At 34.2% G+C, this 19,995-nt stretch overlaps 1 long non-coding RNA gene across 2 annotated transcripts in view; it reads left to right on the top strand.

Annotated features, from left to right (window-relative positions):
• The window catches only part of LOC309662447, a 74,116-nt gene that overhangs the window by 46,802 nt on the left and 7,319 nt on the right, over positions 1-19,995 (top strand). For both annotated transcript variants that reach the window (XR_014264690.1, XR_014264691.1), the window contains one exon: positions 953-1,168. This is a non-coding gene — a long non-coding RNA (uncharacterized lncRNA). The remainder of the gene's footprint in view (positions 1-952; positions 1,169-19,995) is intronic.

The raw sequence follows: 19,995 nt of genomic DNA on the forward strand, positions 1-19,995 counted from the left end.
ACTGATTAATTGTGTGAAGTACATTTAGACTGTCCTTTGGGCTCACATAGATTCTAGCGAGTTATATCAGACGTGGCTTGTATATTTTGAATGGGAAATGGAATAGACAGTAAAGTTTTGACTTAGGGAGCAGCATGGTCTTGGAGTTATCTATTTGGACCCATTTCAGAGGCTTCTTTTGGTAAAAGCTAAATTGCCCACCTTGGATTCAGAAAACTCGGAAGAGTAATGGATGATTGGAACAAGCTTCATGAAGGTGATACAGTACTACCCCTTCTTTTTCCCTGAAGAGGTAGACCACTGGATGAATCATTGAAACACATAAGAAAAGAAAAATCTGGAAAACATTAGCCCCATCCATCACTTATATTCAGGTGTCCATGAAGAAATTTCCATTCCACTGTAATTATAAAAGATTAGTAATAAGAAAGTTATTTCTGTTTTCTCAAACTTTTTTCCATTTAAAACTACAGGGTGACTTCCTAAAGAATGAAGGAGAAAAGATAATTTTAGTTTCTAACATATTTTCATGAATGTGCTTGGTGCATAAAAACATATCCACTGCTTTAAAAAATAATAATATAGAAAAAAAAATAAAATTCACGCTCCAAGCAATTTCAGCAAAATCTAAATATTTATTTTTAGGTGTGTTATTTTCTTTGTATTGATCAATTTGATATTGGACATAGATATTTCTGTTTATATCATTCGACCTGTGAAGGATTTTTTTTAATTTTTTTTACTGAAAGGTTAAACCAAAATTAAGCAACCATAATTTCTCTTGTGTATTAGTGGGCTTCTTACGTAGCTCTTTATTATTTTAGGTCTTAAATTGTTTAAATTGCTTAACATGCTTAACTTAAAATTTTGTAGTATATTTGTGAGTGAATATCTATTGTGAATTTTGAATGTATATTTCATTTTTAACAACATTACAATATATATTTTCTAGATGATCCCTCTCAAAGAACAAGGCTCATCTCTATACAAATGGAAATCTCAGGAAAACATTTTACACAGCTCTTCACATTCTACAAGCTGTGAGAACTGAAAGCAGAGCCCTCATCTGAAAACTGGGGATTAAGAAGGATATTTAGAAGACAGCCAACAACCTTTCACTTCGTTTTCAACGGACAGATAATGGACTTAATGGCCCACAGTGTTACAGGTCAGTCATATTGCCTTCTTTCACTTTTCATTCATTATTCATCAACTCAGCAAACATTTTCTAAGTGCCTACCATGGGAAGACACTGTCCTAGGAGCTGGAAACACATTATTAAGCAAAAATAGAGTCTTTCCTTGCTCTCTTGGCATTTAAAGCCTTGGAGACACTGGTGAATATCACAGACTTAGTTTTTATATTCAAGGATCCTACAGTCTTGTGGTTGATAGAGGTGCAGACAAGTCATTAAAAACTGTGTGATTAGCAGCTGTGAAAAAGCATTGAAGAAGTATAGAGACACACAAACACGTTACAGTGATGTCTCTTCTAGAATGGGCTTCTTTGAGAAGGTAACATATGAATTGAGATCTGAAGAATGACTAGCAATTGTTAATTGGAATTGGGAGGTAGTCAGCCTTGAAGAAGAAAAAAAACCAGCTTATATAAACGCACATGGCAGAAAGAAAACACGATGTTTGCTTGAAATTGTAATCAGAAGGTGTTGAGAAGATAAGAGTTCGATCTTGCAGCTTCTTACAAAAGTTAACTTCATTAGGAACGCATTAAAGAGTTTTAAGGAGAGGAGTTATATGATGTATTTTTTAAAATAAAAGATCACTTCATCCACACTGTTGAAAATAAATTGGGCTGTCAGAAGTACAGTAGGAGTAATGGAGGGAAATTGAGTAAGGGACCTATGTAACAGATGGGTGAGAAATGATGGCATCTTAGAATCAGTGGTGGTAATGGAGAAAAATATCATGAATTCAAGATATTTAGGAAAAAAGACTAGCTAGAAGTTGCTGATTGGTATAGCATGGCAAGTCCTAAAGTCTGGAATCATTTGTACATTTTCCACATTCTGAACCAAGAATTAACCAATGTTCAACTTTCTCTAATATTTCAACTCTCACTTGCTGAATAACTTTTGTATTATCTGGAGAACTAGCTGAAACAGTTTCATAAAATATGGAGTATGTTAGACTTGTACAAGTCATAAATTTGGGTCACTACCGAATTCAGTCTTCTGAACATTAATTTAACTAAAATTTCTGTTTTCTGGCTAAGAACCATGTCACCTAATTAGTCTTTCTCCATTTCTGTCCACATAAATAGACAATGTCTAACCTAACAAAAAATAGGATTTATCACTTCAGGGAAGACTTTTCCTACACACAGATAGAGAACAATAGATACCCTTCTGGGTTGTTAGTTAATCTCTCTTACAAGCTCAGTGACTCAGTCCTGCAGATAAACCTCATAGCAATAAACAGTGTTCAGAATTGCACCACAGCAGAATGATAGATTGCCACACGTCATGGATACAGAGAGTTACTCCTGAATAATTGTCCTAACCTTGGCCTACAAAGCCCTACTTTTTCTGATTCCTACCTACTTCAGTGAGCTCTGTCTTTGCTTAGTTTGCTCTTTGTGCTGTTTCTTGTACATGTCAAGTTTCTGCCTGACTTAGGCTCCCCGTACAGGCTATTCTCTCTGCTGAAAGTGCTTCTGCCAGATTCTCTGTTGCCTCTCTCCCTGCTTTATTCGAGTTTCTGCGCAATATCTCTCCTTCCTGTCTCCGATCATACTATCTTTACTGGCTTCTATTACTCAATATCCTCTTACCTTGCTTATTTTTCCTTCATAGCCTTAATTAATAACTGAGATTACTTTGTATTTCACAACTTGTGCTTGCTTACTGTGGCAGACTGAATAATGGCAACCTCCCACTTCCTGAAGATGTTTATGTCCCAATCTCCAGAACCTATTACCTTACAGCAGAAAAGGGGCTTTGCAAAGGAGATGAAAAGATGATCCTGTATTATCCAGGTGGGCCTAAAGTAATCACAAGGGTCCTTGTTAACTGGAGGCAGGAGGCTCAGAGGAGTAGAAGAGATGGTAATGGAAGCAAGAAGCTGTAGTCATGTGAGGAAGAGGTCATGCACTAAGGAATGTAAGCAGGTTCTGGAAGTTGAAAAAGGAAAAGGAACATTCTCTTCTCGAGCCTCAAGAAGGAACACAGTTCAACTTGATTTTAGACTTCTGACCTCTAATATGAGAGTAAATTTTTGCTGTTTTAAGCCATTAAATTTGTGGTAACTTGTTATAGAAGCCATGAGGAACTAATACAGTTACTTTCTACCTTCTCCACCTGAATGTAACCTTGAAGAAATTAGGGACTTAATCTTTTTACCATTATATAATTATGTATGGAACACTGTGTGCTCAAGGTAGGTAATTAATAACGACTTCTAAAATAATCAAATTATATTAGGAAATAAAATTTATAAATACACAGAGTCTAATATACACACAAAAATGCATACATGTATACGTACACCACAAAAACCACAAGCATATACAGTCACATATCTGAAAAATACTATACTACTCTTGGTTAATTAAATAAATGCTTATGTGTATATTTTGAAACAGTTGATTAACCATTTTTAGTTCTCACAAATGTACAAAGAATGCAGGCAAGGTGAGAAATGTTAATTTAAGTATAATAACTATACCCTAGTGCATTGGGTGAACCATTGTAATCAAGGAGATGACCTTCTATATCAATGTCTGGTGCCTTCTGTTGCAATGCAGTTGGGATGAAGGTAACATGGCTGTTACAGTATAAAGTGTATATTCTTGTTTTTAATTTTTAAATTTTTAATTTTTAAATTTTTTTTACTGGGGTATAGTTGCTTTACAATGTTGTGCTAGTTTCTGTTGTACAACGAAGTGAACCAGCTATATGTATACATATATCCCCTCCCTCTTGGACCTCCCTCCCACCCCCCAACCCATCCATCTAGGTCACCACAGAGAACCGAGCTGAGCTCCCCCTGCTATACAGCAGGTTCCCACTATCTGTTTTACACATGGCAGTGCTCATACATCAGTCCCAATCTCCCAATTCATCCCACCTCATCCCCATGTCCACAGGTCCATTCCCTACATCTGCATCTCTATTCGTACCCAGCAAATATGTTCATCTGTACCATTTTTCTAGATTCCATATACATGTGTTAATATACAATATTTGTTTTTCTCTTTCTGACTTACTTCACTCTAGGTCCATCCACATCTCTACAAATGACCCAATTTCGTTTCTTTTTATAGCTGAGTAATATTCCATCGTATATATGTACCACATCTTCTTTATCCATTCATCTGTCAATGGACATTTAGACTGTGCCCATATCCTGCCTATTGTAAACAGTGCTACAATGAACATTGGGGTGCATGTGTCTTTTTGAATTATGGTTCTCTCAGGTTATATGCCCAGTAGTGGGATTGCTGGGTCATATGGTAGTTCTATTTTTAGTTTTTTAAGGAACCTCCATACTGTTCTCCATAGTGGCTGTATCAATTTACATTCCCACCAACAGTGCAGGCGGGTTCCGTTTTCTGCATACCCTCCCCATCATTTATTGTTTGTAGATTTTTTGATGATAGCCATTGTGACCAGTGTGAGGTGATACCTCACTGTAGTTTTGATTTTCATTTCTCTAATAATTAATGATGTTGAGCATTAAAGTGTATATTCTTTCCTGAAACAAAATTGAGATAAAGAAAAGCCATTTTATTGCAACTCAGCTAGGTCTTCAGCACCGTTTTTCAGCAATAGCAAGGGTTTGACTTTTAGGGAGAAACAGGGAATAAACATAATTCAGGACTGAGCAAAAAAACACATTATCTCACTATTCCTGAATTTAAAGGCTGATTTTTCAGCGCTTTGGGTGAGCAGGATTAACACTGAGCCAGCCAAGAGCTCAACAAACTACTGTAGCCTGCCCTGGCAGCCACCTACGGTGGTATCCTGGCAACCCTGGGTATTTCATTCAAGCCAGAAGCCTTATAATAGTTCTACTTTGGTCTTAAGAGTGAGATTGTGATGCACCATTTGTTACGAATTAAAATTAAGAGGCCATAATCAAATGTAATTCAGATGCTTATATCAATAAGTGGTTTTACCTGGCTAGTTACACACTGCAACTCCCTTTGTGCACTTGTTATATAATGAGGATAATCTTCAGGTTCTTCCTTTGTCAAATAAATTCCTTACCTACACTGATGATGCGATTTCCTAGTCCTCCAATGTATTCAGCTATCAAAATAGAATAGCGAATGTTGGAAATTTACATAGACGCTGATCAGCAGTGTTCATTTTTAGAATAGCTAGAATTCAAAATAGAGCTGCTGGGGAGCTGCAATCTGCCATTTTTATGTTTGAAAGAAAGGCCTATTCATTCAAAGAGTAGAAATGAGAAATCACAGAGTAATCATTTTCTTTAAAATTCCTGGTCAGTATAAAATTGTTATGTGTGCTTTATTTTATGGAAACAATGAACAATTAAAATCCCTTTGTATATGTAGTTATAATATTTTAAGCAAAGCTGATGCAGCTAGAACTCAGAACATTTATTTTAAACACCTAAGATATATCAAACTACAACTTATCCAGCCAATATTGCCAAGAAACTGAAATCATAGTATGGTTAATAGGCAGTTGGGGAAACATAACATAAAAATTGGATTTTGAGCCTGATTTAGCATTTGGCTTGATTTACGATATTTCCAACTTTATTCGGTTACTTCTAAAATTGAAACCAATCTCAATTTAGAAACTATCACATAACAACGAAATTACTTATCATTCTGTAACCATTTTTATATTTAGTTCTATTTATCTCTTTAGAATTAAATATTGGATTTAAATTCCCATGTAGTAAATGCTTTTCCAAATTCAATTTAAATATACACTTAAGATATGGACTCATTTTGATTTTGTGTTTTCCTATTTGATTTTTCATAAAGCACATAGACATAATTAATTAAACAGTAACCTTTTAATAGGCACATTTAAAGACATTTAACATAATTTGTTAATTTAAATATGCAGGTTGATAGCCATTTCATTTTATAGCTTAATAATCAGATAAAGAGTGCTGTCAGCAGGAAAGTTTCAGGAAGAAGCTTTGAAAACTCTCCTTTGAAAAAGCAGTGGGAACACTGCTAAAATTTTTCAAAACTCATTTTTTTTTCAGAACTTTGGGAATAAATCTAAAGCTTGCAACAATCTGGGGAGTACTTAATTAAGAAAAAACAGGTAAATCTCAGTAAGGACAGTGAGATTTATGGTGTTTTAACTTGCCTTATTCCCATCACCCTCTTCCCAGCTCCATAGTAGCACTGAAAACTAACAACTCTTTAATAACAGTGAAAACCCAGAAGTCAGTCACTTGAGGTGGCAGAACAGGGTTGGAGCTCCCTAATAGCCCCATTCCCAGATAACTATCCTGAATTTACCTGATAGTTCCTTAAAAAATTCCACTTGTAAGTCTTGTCTTTATTTGATCTGACTCAGAGCTTGCCCAGTGCAAACAGCCTCTCCCCTGAGGGTGTTTGCTGAAAACAGTCAACAATAGTTTAACATCACAATTCCACTAGGCAGCAGTATGAGTTGGGACAAATAACAAAATACTTAAAAGAAAAACCTGGAGAATAAGATGACCATACAGGGCTTTGAAAAATTCTGACATATTCTTGGAAATCTAGAACGCCACCCACATGCATAAAGCTATGTATAAACATGGCTATTCAGATGCTCACAAAAGACTGGAGAAGGCTCTAAGCTTTACCTCTAGCTGAACTCCATAAATGAAAAAGAAAGGCTCAGACATAGTTGTGAACTCCCTCTCTGTGCATTGAAGACATGCCCCAATGTGCACATAGAGTCTCTCAGCAAAGATTAGAATACTTATTGATTCCAGAAATTTAAGAAAATCATATCCAATCATTAGTTGACCACTAAGCTGACAGACCAGAGACTTCAGTAGCCACAGAATAACGAATCCACAAAAGTTGTTCAGGAAAGTCATTAAACAAACAGCAGCAGCAAAAACAAAAACAACAACAACAAATGGCAACAATAACAAAAATCTTTGGTTCCTAAAGTTGCCATTTTATACTATTAAAGATGTCCAATTTTCAGCCAAAAAGTTATGAGACATGTTAAAAACAAACAAAAAGCAAGAATGTAAGGCCCATTAAAAAAAGTCAACTAAAACTGTCTCTGAGGAAACTTTACTTTTTAGACAAAGACTTTAAATCTAGTATTTTAAATACCTTCAAAGAACTAAAGGAAACTATGTCTAAAGAACTAAAGGAAAGCATGACAACAGTGTTTCACCAAATAGAGAATATCAATAAAAAGAACTTAATAAAAAAGAATAAATGGCAATTCTGTAGGTAATAAGTACATAACTGAAATGAAAACTTCACTAGAGGGGTCATGAATGTGTTTGAAATTAAGTCAATTGAGACAATTCAGTCTGAGGAACAAAAAGGAAAAAAAAATAAAGAAAAAATGAATAGAACCTCAGAGACATGTGGGATAACATAAAGAAATCAACACAATGGGATTACCAGAAAGAGAGGAGTGAAAGAAAGGGTCAGAAAGAATATCTGAAGATTATAATGTTAAAAGAATCCAAAAATTGATGAAAATATTAATCTACACATCCAAGAAACTCAGTCAACTTAAATGGGATACACTCAAAGAAATCCACATCCAGACACATTAGAATCAAACAGTTGAAAGCTGAAGCTAAGAGAAAATCTTGGAAAACAGCAAGAGAGAAATGACTCATTATGTACATGGTATCTACACTAATACTGACAGCAAATTTTTCATCAGAAACTATGGAGTCTTGAAGACATGGGGATTATATATTCAATGTACCGACAGAAAAGTACTGTCTCAACTAAGAATTCTATATCTAGTAAAACCATCTTTCAAAAAATGAAAAGGGTACTAAGTTATTCTGAGATAAACAAAAACTGAGAAAATTTATGCCAGCAAACCTGCCCTAGAATAAATATTAAATAAGTACTTCAGTCTGAAATGAAAAGACATTAGAATTAACATGAAGAAATAAAGAGCACCAGTAAAGATAACTTAGGTAAATATAAAAAATAACACAAATAAATATAAGTATATTTCTTGTCTGTAACACTTTTTCCTCTTATCTGATTTAAAAGACTACTGTAACAACTGTATAGAGCAATAATTATAAATCTGTCTTGATGAGTATACAATGTATAATGATTGGCAATAATAGTATGAAGGAAGGGAAGAAAATAGAGCTATATAGGAGCAAAGATTTTGTAAACTATTGCAGTTAAATTTCTATTAATCTGAACTAGATTGTTACAAATTAGGATGTAATTTGTAAAACTTGGGGCAACCAGTAAGAAAATAATTAAATATTGTAGTAAAAGAAATGGCAATGAAGTTAAAATGGTATACTAGAGAATATCTATTTAACACAAAGGAAAGTAGCAGGGAATAACAGTTAAAAAAACAAAAAGAAGACAAGACAAACAGAAAACAAGTGGAAAAATGACAAATTCTTATTTTATCAGTAATTATATTAAGTGTAAATAGATGAAGCATTTCAATCAAAGAGCAGAGATTTGCTAAATGGATTACAAACATGATCCAACTATATGTTGGCTACAGAGGACACACCCAAGTTTCTAGAAAAGAGTTTGAAAGTAAAAGAATGAAAAAATGCATTCCACATCAGCAATAACTAAAATAACTAAAAGAGAGCAGGAGTAGACATGTTAATATTAGACAAAATATACCTAAATTCAAAGACTGATACTAGAGACAAAAACAACTTATAATAATAAAAGGGTCAGTCTATCGTGAAGCTATAATTATATACATATATTCTCATAACAATAGAATCCAAAATATAAGCAGCAAATATGGACAGATTTGAAGAGAGAAATAGACATTTCAACAATAATAGCTGTACACTTCCATAAGACATCTTCAATAATGTATTAAAAAACTAGGCAGAAGAGAAACAGAAAAACAAGACTTTAACAATACTATAAGACAAGACCTAACAGATATTTAAAGAGTACACCATTCAACACAGCACAATATATATTCTTCCGAAGTGCACCTGAAATTTTATCCAAGGATAGACCACATGTTAGGTCATAAAGGAAGTCTTCATAAATTTTTAAAAGATGGAAATCGCACAAAGCATCTTCTCCAACTACATTGGAATGAAAATAGAAATCAACAACAGAAGGAAATCTGGAAAATTCATGAGTATGTGGAAATTAAGCAACATGCTCCTAATTAATCAATAGGTCAAAGATGAGATCACGAGGGAAATTAGAACATATTTTGAGATGAATGGAATAAAGATACAACATATCAAAACCTATGGGATGCAGCTAAAGTAGTGCTTAGTAAGAAATCTATAACTGTAAATGTCTCCATTTAAAAAAAGGAAAGGTTGTTAATAACACAACTTTCCACCTTAAGACACTAGAATTAGAAGAGCAAACTAAATTCAAACCAGATAGAAGTAAGGAAATTAAATTGGAAATTAGCAAAACAGAGAAGAGAAAAACAATAGTGAAAATCAAGAAAAAAATAATAGAATTGACAGTTCAGAAATAAACAGAAACATTTGTGGTGAAATTATTTTTGAAAAGGGTGCCAAGACCACTGAATGATAATATAATAGTCTCTTTTTTTTTAAATTATTTATTTATTTATTTATGGCTGTGTTGGGTCTTCGTTTCTGTGCGAGGGCTTTCTCTAGTTGCAGCAAGTGGGGGCCACTCTTCATCACAGTGCGCGGGCCTCTCACTATCGCGGCCTCTCTTGTTGCGGAGCACAGGCTCCAGACGCGCAGGCTCAGTAATTGTGGCTCATGGGCCTAGTCGCTCCGCAGCATGTGGGATCTTCCCAGAGCAGGGCTCGAACCCACGTCCCCTGCATTGGCAGGCAGATTCTCAACCACTGTGCCACCAGGGAAGCCCAATAGTCTCTTAAATAAATGATGCTGAGACAACTGTATATCTACATGCAAAAGATTGAAGATTGACTGCTACTTCATACCATATACAAAAAAACAAAACAAAACAAAAACAAAAAACAAAAAATACAAAAGCAAAATCTTCAAAATGGATCCAAGAACTAAATGTAAAAGTAAAACTGTAAAACTCCTAGAAAGAAACGTAAATCTTCAAAACCTTGGATTCGGCAATATGACACCAAAAGAAAAAGGAAAACAAGAAAAGAACACAGTTTAGTCATTCCATAATAAATTAAAAATAGAATTGCCATATGATTCAGCCAAATCCATTCCTAAGTACATACCTAAAAGAAGTGAGAACATAGGTTCACCTAGAAAAAATACATATTTTAATGTTTATAGCAGCATTATTCACAGAAGACAAAAAGTAGGAAAAACCCAAATTTCCATCAACTGATGAATGGAAAAACAAATATGGTATATCTATGCAATGAAATATTATTCATAAAAGGAATGAACTACCAATACATACCAAAACATGGATGAACTTTGGAAATTTTATGCTTACTGAAGGATGCCAGACACAAAAGACTACATATTATATAATTCTATTTATAAAATGTCCAGAACAGGCAAATCAATAGAGAAAATAAGTAGATAAATGGTGGTCAAGGGATGGGGAAGGTGGAATTTGTACTGACTATTAATAGGTACAAGATTTATTTTTTGGATTAATGGAAATAATCTATAATTATATATGAAAATAGTTGCACAACTTTGTGAATATACTATAAATCACTGAATTTTACACTTTGAAGTTTGAATTTTATGATGTGTGAAATCTATCTAAATTTAAAATAAACAAAAAATGCTGTGATTAAATCTTAAAAGAATTCATTTATTATTTTACAATATTAAAATTTATTTTCAAAATTGAACAATGAGAAAAAATGAAATTTAAGCTCAAAATTACCCAAAGACGATAAACTCAAGGCAATGCAACACTGATCAAGTTTTTATTTGTCTTTAGAGAGCCACTGTGCCTATTACAAAGAGAAATTTTGAAACCAGATAATATTTGTTAGGAATTATGTTTTGATACCTGTTTTGACATCTGATATTACTATTTTTTCAATTTCCTCACCTTTAAAATTGGAATCTATATTACTTCGCAGAGTTATTTTTAGATAGGACAGTATATTTAATGAGCTTAACATAATGCACAGTATAGAGGAGGTTAAAATTGGTTTCTTTTATTATCACTATTATTATTATTACTTGTTGTTTTAGTTTTACTATTTCAATATTTTAATAAATGTGCTTGACTTATTAAGTCTTTGCTTGGTGGATTAGAAATAATATTATTTAACCTTAACCATTTGTGATGGATTAGTTACATAAACCAATTGTTTGATACTTAATAATCAAGGGGGAATATGCCATGTTTTCAATTTCACTCTCAGAAAATAAAAAGGAGTGAAATGAGAAGCAATAAAATTTTTCTACTTCATATTTTAATAGAGATACTTCATACTAATAAATGAAAGTGGTTTGGGGTTCAGGATATTTTTTTTGAAGTAGCCTATTAAAGTCTAATAACACTGTGTTGCATTTCTGTCCCAGAGTTTACAGAAGTGCAAAATCATAATACTTATTTGGTTCTCTATGTTAGAAGTAAGGATTTGGTACTCTGAAATAGCTGTTGGAATGTTTATCTAAATGGCAACATTTACACTGTAGCTTCAATTATTTATTACTAAGGATATGATTTTCTCAAATGTCAATAATATTTTCCCCAAATAGATTAGTCAATAAATAACGTAAAGACTGCAATAAATTCCTTCTGATTAAATAGCTTTCTTTGTACTAAGAGTATGTGTAAGCTGATTTAAGGTATCACTGGTATTCTATAGATTTTCACATGACAATATGAGATAATCTGTGCATGTATGCAGTATCTCAACTTGAAGATCATAGTACTTAAAAGGTCCATGTCAAGACTGTAGACAGTTGATGAATCTATAAAATTGTATGCAAAATGTGGGCTTGGGTATTTTTCAGAGAGATGGTTTGTACATTTAACCAGACTATTAAAAAACTTGGCAATCAGTTTAATCCTCACATTAGTGGTACATAGTTCCCAAGTCTACAATATATAGTCATAACTGTGTTTACCTATATATAAGAAGCTTACAGCAAACAACTGACAAATTTAAGTAAAATGGGAATTTTTCCTTTCTGCTTATGTAATCTGCATTTTAATTTTTAAAGACAATTAGATTCGATAATTGTTCAGATTTAATACAAATGTGTAAAAGATACTATTATTGATCCTTAATTTATCCATTTGGTAATTCACACAGTTTTAGTCTTAAATAATATTCATGCATTTGATAAGTATTTAAACTACTGTATTCATAATAAATACACTTATAACACTAAACAAAATATTTATAACTTTTTATAAAGTTATGACTTTTCAAATTTGCTATCTGCAGTCTAATGTACATTCCCAGAGGGATTGCATTAAGTAAAGCTGCGTTGCTAGAAAGCTAAGCTTATTAACATCATCCATTTTTATTTCAAATTAAGCTATGCTGACTGCATTTATTGGAGGATTAACTCATTGCAACTCTGGCAATACCCTGTGTCTGATAGGAAAACACCATGTAAAACAGAATGATCAAAGGTCTGAAGATCTGGAGCATCCCTTTCTAATAGGGACACTTCAGTCAAACTTTCCTCAAAGACACTGAACTGTTAATGAAGCTGTGGAGGGAAAGGAAATCCAAACTGTTACAAAAGTTGCAGATACCCCCACTTCGCTGCTAAATGCTGATTCAGGTGGCTCTGCACTGCAGAGAATACCCATCTCCAATAGACATCAAAGGCAAGTCAGAATAAAACTAAAAAACACACTCTGAGGCACTTTTGATACATAAAGCTGCATGAATGTTAACTTCTAAAACAGAACAACTGGAGTGACATCAACAAGATGGATAAATAAGATATTCTTTTGTATTCTCCCTCAAAAATAGCAATTTGGCATCCATCCACAGACAAAAGTACATTTGTGGGAACTGTGGGATCCAGGAAGGAGACTGTGAAACTCCAGGTTCATCCAAAAACAGGAAGACCCAGTTTGAGAAGACAGGCCTGCACCTAGGTAGCTAATTCACTCACTGAGGTCCCAACAATAGACCCAGAGACAACTACATAACCCTGAGGACTCTGCTGAAGCCCTGTTTGTCTTTGGTTCTGTCATCAGCACCATGCACAAAGGGACCCAGGAGGAGTCTTGCCCACTGATATGCTAGGTAATAGACATACATGCCTTGGTCATGACTCTGGACCCTGAAGTGCCCATGAACTGGCTCCAGTCTCTCTTGGCCACAGTCTGGGAGCTGCTGGAGAACAATTACCATAGATGAGAGAGGCTTTGTGGAAATCCAGGAGTTCAGCAAAGAAGTTTTAGCATACCACTGATTGCAAAAACCACAAGATTGGGTGCACTGGAGAAGGTAAGAGGGGCAGTTTGACTTTACCTGTATTACCCTCTCCTAAGGTGATACCTCAGTGCAAAAAGAGCCATTCTCAGCCTGTGATTTCTCCTGCAGGGAAAAGTGAGAGTGTGAGTGAACATGCAGCAGGAGGCCTACTCACAAGCCACTACTGGTTTCCCCAGCTGGCCCAGGGCACCCCCAGAAATCCATGCACCTCACCCACTCCTACCCCTCCCCCAGCCCCACTCCATGACTGATTCTTTGCACACACTCTTTTTTTTTTTTTAAACGTCTTATTGGAGTATAATTGCTTTACAATGGTGTGTTAGTTTCTGCTGTATTACAAAGTGAATCAGCTATATGTATACATATATCCCCATATCCCCTTCCTCTTGCGTCTCCTTCCCATCCTCCCTATCCCACCCCTCTAGGTGGTCACAAAGCACCGAGCTGATCTCCCTGTGTGCACACTCTTGACAGTGCAAGAGCAAGCTTTTGCAGATAGCTAATGAACGTGTGCAGAAATCTGGCCTGAATCTTCGGGCTTGGGAGAGAATGCCATTGGGAAAGTAAAAGAGAGGTTGTCAGCACATGGCCTGGCTATACAGGACTGAGCCAAAGCCTATAAGCTCAAGAGTTCTGCCACACAGAGAGCAAAATGTGTGGAGTAGGCATATCCATAGAAGGTCTGAGAAAGCCTCAGAATCCTTAGCAGGGCTGAAGGAAGGTATTTCTCTCCCAAAGGGAAATTTCTCCCAAAGAGGTATTTCTCTCAGTTAGTAAAGACTTAAGAAGGAACACGAAAAATCAAGAAAATACGACATCACAAAAGGATCACAGTAATCTTTCAATAACCAACCCAAAAGATATCAACAGCTGCCATTTACCCAATAAAGAATTCAAAATAGATGTAATTAAGAAACTCAATGAGCTACAAGAAAATATAGAAAGACAATTCAATGAAATCAGGAAAACAATTCATGAACAAAATGAAAAATTTAACAAAGAGATAGAAATAATAAAAAAGAATCGAAAGGGAATTCTGGAGCTGAAAAATACAATGAGTGAAAATTTTAAAATGACATACAAAGCATCAATAGCAGAATGGATCAAGCAGAAGAAAAAAATCTGCATTAAAAGACAGGAGCTTTGAAATTATCCAGTCAGAGGAGAACAAAGAAGAGAGAATGAAAAATGGTGAAGAGAGCCTAGGTGATCTAGGGGGTTACCATCAAAAGAAACAATCTGCAAATTATTAGAGTACTAGAAAGAAAAGAGAAGGAGAAGCATGCAGCTTCAATAATTTCTTAATGGATACACAATGTAAAAGAGGTAAATTATGACATCAAAAACATAAAACAGAAAAGTAAAAGAGTAGAGTTTTTTTTATGTGATTGAAATTAAGTTGTTATCAGCAAAAAATAGTTATAGCTATAAGATGTTTTGTGCAAGCCTCACAATAATCACAAAGCAAACCTCTATAGTAGATACACAAAGATAAAGAGAAGGAAATCAAAGCTTGTTCTTCAACCAGATTTTGTTTACCAGAGACTATTGCATGCACCTCCATGCTCTCAGGCATTCTTTATAAGTCAATTATTTCTGTTTTCCATTTCTCTGATTGATCTCTTAGCTTACACATAACTGGTTCTGGATCTCTATTATTGAATTCACTCTTAATCATTGCTGTTCTCTTTGGAACAAGTGAAATAGTTACTGTTAAAATTATGTTTGCAATTTAGCATATATAATTTTTGTCAAAACTGGTCTTTTATAAACAATTATATTAATATAAGCACAAAGTGACATATTTCTACATGTATTGCTTAAAACTACAAAATACTAGCAAAATGAACTCATGTGTTCCGAGAGTTCATCATAAATTAAGAAACAAAATATCAGCATATCTCAGAAATCATAGTGTACTTCTTATAGGTACACTATGAAACCCTTGGCTTTAGTTATTCACTAAACCTTCTAGATGTAATTTATTTCTCTGAGATTGTTACCCAGAATCTTTGGCAACACTATCGTTTTTTCTCAGTCCAAGGAGCTGATATTCCTCCTTCATTCACTAATTTATCCACTCACTGATCAATCATTTGCTGCAAACCAGGTACTATGCTTGGCCAAAGATAAACATTTGAGTAAGACCTGTGCTCTATACTTACAAAGTTCAAATTCTCTAGGGTGACAGAGAAGTGACTTATGACAGTTTGTTAAATGCTCTTATGGAAAGAAGTTCAGGATGAGTAGCTCACCAGGAAGCATATACATTTGAATATGCAGTGTTATATAGTACTGTCACAGACATCTATTGCCATGGAACCATGACTATGGCCTTTTGGTGAGTGGAAAAATACAGGTTGGGGAGTAGCCTGTAATGTGGAACAGAATGGAATGGGTAGTTATTGTTTTATGGCTACCAAGTTTCAGTTTGCAACTTTATGGTGAAAGTTTTCAGATGAAAACATTCTGGAGATGGATGGTGGTAATGGTTGTACAACAATGTGAATGTACTTAATGCCTTTAAAATTAAAATGGTAAATTTTATGTCTATTTTACCAAAAAAAATGACAATAATAACTTGTTTCTTAAAAAAAGAGGAAAAGGGATAGATAGACTTGTTCTATGTTGTTCTATCTATATTGTATGAAGAGTTTTCCTACAGTTTCGCATTACTGGTAAGCTAAGAATTGGAAGAGCCAGGTAAGGAACAAGATACTTATGTGATACCAGGTATCTAAAGGTAATATAATTAATTAATCATTCTCACAAAATTATAAACTCTGTAAATTAAATACTTTAATTACATATTTCAATTTACTGAATCCTCAAATGCAAAACTACCTTTCATATCAAGGAAGAGTTTTAAATAATAAATCAGTAGCCCCTGAGGAGATGGTTTCTTCAAGCTCAGGTAACTGACAGACACACATACAGTAGAGGATTCATTTAAACATTTTACACATTTTACAATTTTAAAATGTGTAAAATTTTTACAAATTTAATACTAGCAGTTTTAATCCAAATGTTAGAAAATATGAAGTTAGATATTGTGAAGAATATATGTGAAGAAAGATGTAAAGTAATAATATTGAAATAGTTTACTACTGTTGTTTATCACTAATACAATTTTGACCCTATTTTCTCCTTCTAAGAAGTGTAGCCTGCATCATTTTAATACTGAAAAGTTTGTAGCCGTAGACATAGCTATAGTCTATAAGTAATTGAAAAAAGAAAAAAAAAAAGAAATCATTGTAACGTGGTTTTATCATTTAACTTTGGCTAATTTTTATTCCAACTTATCAGTTTTAACATCTTGGAAGTTCTTTAGCACTCTTATTCTGGAGGCCTGTAACCTACATCATAGCAAAATACTAAAAATTCAACATCGTCTTTTAAATTTAAAAAAAATAAATGTAAAGGATCATGGCGATTTTGAAATTCATTGGACAGAAGTAATTCATTCCACGTCTGGCTGGCTGTGACTTCTTGGTAATTATTGTGCTTATTTGGGAAAACCCATTCCTAGGGCTGAAGGAGGACACCCAAGAAAGAACACATTTGAAAGAGGAATCGCTTCCCAGTGGTTGGAGTTCAGAACTCATTGGAGAGGGACGGTTGCAGCCGACTGTGTAGTTGCCATGGTCAAAGCTAGGAAAAGCAGAAAGCAACACTCCAGAGAATAGGCAAGCAGCAGCCAGAAGACAGTGTCTGGCCAGGGCTGCAGGCTTGCTGCGAAGGGCCCTGCACTGTAGGTGTGTGACTTGGGCAAAGCACAACCAGATGTCCTCACATATACATTACTGACCAGCCCTGCTGTGGCCAGAACCAAGAGAAGCCCTTCTTCCTGCAATGTCCTTCCACGCTCTCTCTTAAGAAAGTTTACCATCATGCTCACTCAAAAGGAGAAATGCTTTACAGAATTCTACCAGGATTACAGAGAAGGTATTAAAGAATGAGTTTGGAGCCAAGAGACAATACAATGATACTGTCACAGTTTTTTTCTTTAAGTATTTTGGGAGCAATCCTATTGTTTTTTCATCATGCTTCAAATATTTTTTGCAGGAAATGTAAAGTCTTTAAGTCCAGGATTAATAATTACTATTATTTAAAATGGCCCTGGCTCTGTATCTCTCCAAAGGGGAGTCTGAATCTCAAATGAAGACTTCGCAGCTGCTTTTTTTCCCCTTCAGTCCTTATTAATTTTTAGGTTTTTCATATTCTATTGCAAAAGTAAAAATGATGACGTGAAAAGCAAATGGTGATACTCTTCCCACAAAGCTGGGTCTCTTCCATATCAGTTGGTTTCTTTTTACCCTTTAATTCAAGAATATTCAATAGATGTTTATCACATGGCACTGTGCTGGGTAATGGGAGAAAATAAATATGACTTCTGCCCTCAAGGAGTTTACTACTGTAGCAGAAGCATTTCTCCTCAAGGAAGAATTCTTTCTTCAGTTTGCTTGGCTGATGTACATTTGCATTAGGTCACGGTAGTACCTGGAGATGAATATTTCAATAATGCTAAATTTTTCTATTTGTGAAAAGAGGAGGAAGATAAACATAAAGAAAAGTAGAAGGATCATGATTATAAAAAAGAGACAATTCCAATGTGATATTTTAAGACTGACCCAGACTGAGAGACAGATTTCATAATTGTCAGAGGGAAGAAATTGTAATTATCTTGAGAGGAATTGAGGAATTTTAGGATATTTTACTGCGTACATGTGTCTGTGTCTGTGTATTTTTTTTTCTTCTGAAAGTCTTTAAATTTTTTGATTTTGTTAATTGTTAACATTAGTCTAAAAGTAAATATAGGTAGCTCAAGGTCACTCAGGTGTATTCCAGTTGCCCAAAGTGGAGGAGGGCGTAGACAGTCTAAGTCACGTCAATAAAGATACAACAAGCAGAAGCGTGACTGTGATGATGAAGAAATATATGTGATGCTATGAGAGTAAATTGTAAGCCCTGACCTAGTTTGGACAATAAGAAAAATGTTTCCTGGATGTTTTCTTTAATTAAACTGCAATGAGATAAGGAGTAAATTAGGCAAAGCCATTGATAGGTCAGCTGATGGTATTGTCAGGGACAGAATTTGAGGTATAGGAAATGGCTAGATGGTGGTAAAAAAATTTTTTCTGGATAGAAATATTTATTTGTAAATTTCTTTCCTGCATTAATTTGTGCTCTTCCATCATAAAAGCCCAGTCTCCGCAGAGGATAATTATATAATCAGTATATGGTTAGTGTAATAAGGCAGGGTCTCTCAACTGTACAGCTTTACTATTTTTCACCTTAATCTTCCTTTACATATGCAATTTATTTTCCCTAAAGTAGACATGTGCGTTAAATCTGAAAAAGTTAAAACTGGATTTCCCCCATAGCAAATCAGGTTTAAAATGCAATAACAGTCAGCTTTCCTCACCCTATATAAATATTATTTCTAATTCTTTAACTATGCTTTGTTTTTCTATATTAAATGCCGAATATAGACTCAATTACAGGATTTAGAAAAAATGTTTTTTTAAATGACACATTATGTTTTCCACAAGTCACTCTCTGTTTAATTAACCTGCTTTATTTTCTTCAGACAATCATTATTAGACACATTTATTTAGCGAGCTAATTTTTGTTTGTTGCTTACCTGCTCAACACTAGTGGAGTAAACTCCACTAAACAGGGACCCTCCTGTCTTGTTCACCACTGTGCCCCATCACTGAAAATAGTCCTGACTCAATAAACGTCTGTTAAAAGAATGCTTCAATGAGTCATATGTTGGCAAGTATGGATACCGTGTAAAAGATTTATAGGTGTTATTATCACCCTGGCTATAAGGAGAGGTAAAAATTTCATATATATATATATATATATATATATATATACAGTATATTTTTTCTGCCCTTATGCAAACATACAAATAATTATATTTTTAAAACTTATCTTTGCATTTAAATAACTGCTCAGTTCTTTAAAGTATTATTTGCAAACATTTAAAAGGACAAAAGCTGAAAAGGATAAAAGTAGTAAAAAATGAACACTATGAGATGCAAATACTGGTTACAAGAGAAAAAGACAGAAAACATCTCTTTCCAGTTGAGGGGAAGAAAATAAAACTTGTATTAATGAAGTGACTGGTAAATGTATTTGTCCATTCCAGTGTGTTACTTCAGAGAAGTCAAGAATACTTTCATGTTTAATCTTATGGCTGAGGAAAATCATTATACTAAGAGATTCATATAAGATAAAAATGGACAATTTCAGCTTGTGCTAGAAAATGACTTTTATTGCATTGACATGTTCCATTTATTTTTATGATTTAAAAATGGCATGAACTCAAATTTAAAACAAATCCCATGAAACAATTAGGAAAGAGTTTTACTAGAAATAATGGGAAATGTAAAATTCTGTGAAGCTCTTAAAACAAACACCAATTACTACACAAAGTTGAATAACAACCTTGCAAACCCTTTGAA

Source organism: Balaenoptera physalus (assembly GCF_965194825.1).
Source record: "Balaenoptera physalus genome assembly, chromosome: 6".
NCBI lineage: Eukaryota > Metazoa > Chordata > Mammalia > Artiodactyla > Balaenopteridae > Balaenoptera > Balaenoptera physalus.